The sequence below is a fragment of the Aplysia californica genome, unplaced genomic scaffold (assembly GCF_000002075.1).
Source record: "Aplysia californica isolate F4 #8 unplaced genomic scaffold, AplCal3.0 scaffold00723, whole genome shotgun sequence".
In the NCBI taxonomy this organism is placed as follows: Eukaryota; Metazoa; Mollusca; class Gastropoda; order Aplysiida; family Aplysiidae; genus Aplysia; species Aplysia californica.
Window position 1 is genome coordinate 132,178 of NW_004797993.1, and position 1,190 is coordinate 133,367.

Here is a 1,190-nt window from a genome sequence, read left to right on the forward strand (position 1 = left end):
CAAAAAAACCCAACAAACAAACAAACCAAAAAAATCCAGCCCGACTGAAAAAAATAGACCTAGATCTAGATCGCAAAGACTATAATTCCAAATAAGAAAAAAAACTCGATTGAACAAAACACAAACAAACAAGAAAACAAAACAAGAAAAAGGCAACGACCTTATGGAACACAAAACAAAACAAAATCCAAACAACAACAGCAATAACAACAACAGCAACATAACATGAAGTCGAGGTCATCTACCTATCTTTCAAAAAAAATATATCAATTTCGTGACCAGAACCAAGTCTGAAACGAAGCACCGGCAAGACAAGGCAATTAGTGTCAGCCCACACACGATAAACTGCTCAGATTCGGATTCATCGGTCGACCGTTGCCTGTGGTGTAGCGCTTAGGCACTTCGCCGTCCCACGTAGGAGACCCGAGCAGATTTCCGAGTAGGGAGATACATTATATACTTTTATCGAATATCTCTGTCTTTCTGCAGGAATGGGTTGGGGTTGTGGTTGTTGTTTGGGGTTTTTTAGGGGGGGGGAGGGGTTGTTGTCATTATTAGGACATGGGTCGATGTGGGTTCTGTTTTTTACTTTTGTATTAATTTTTTTTTCTCTTGCTTTTATTTTTATTTTGTATGTATGTGTGATTTTCAATAACACTGGATGGTATTCTTTGTTTTTCTTTTTTTTTCGTGTTTTTTCTTCTTGGTTTTGAAGGGGGGAGGGGGGGCATTATACAACGTGTTGGTGGTTTTGGGGTGAGAAGGGCCTTTTGTGTAATTTATTAATTTACTTGTTAAAATTTGTTCTGTTGTTTTAATTATGTTTTATGTATTCATTTTGTTTAGCAAAAACATAAAAACAAACAAACGACAAGAACAAGAACAAGAATAAAAACAACAGCAACAACAAGAACAAGAATAAGAACAACAACAACAACAACAACAACAACAACGACAGCATCAGACAAGTGAGTCTATAGACCTACTTACGCCGTGCATCATGAAGCGTGTGACCTCGTCAGTGTACTTGCCGAGCGGACAGAAGCGAATCATCTGGGAGGAGATCTCAAACATATACTTGTGCTGCATTTCCATCTTCATCACAGTCAACTTGTCAAAGTGCTCAACCTCAATCATAGCCCTAGAGTGGAGGAGAAAAGTTGAGTTTTAATTAAGAAAGGACACAACAA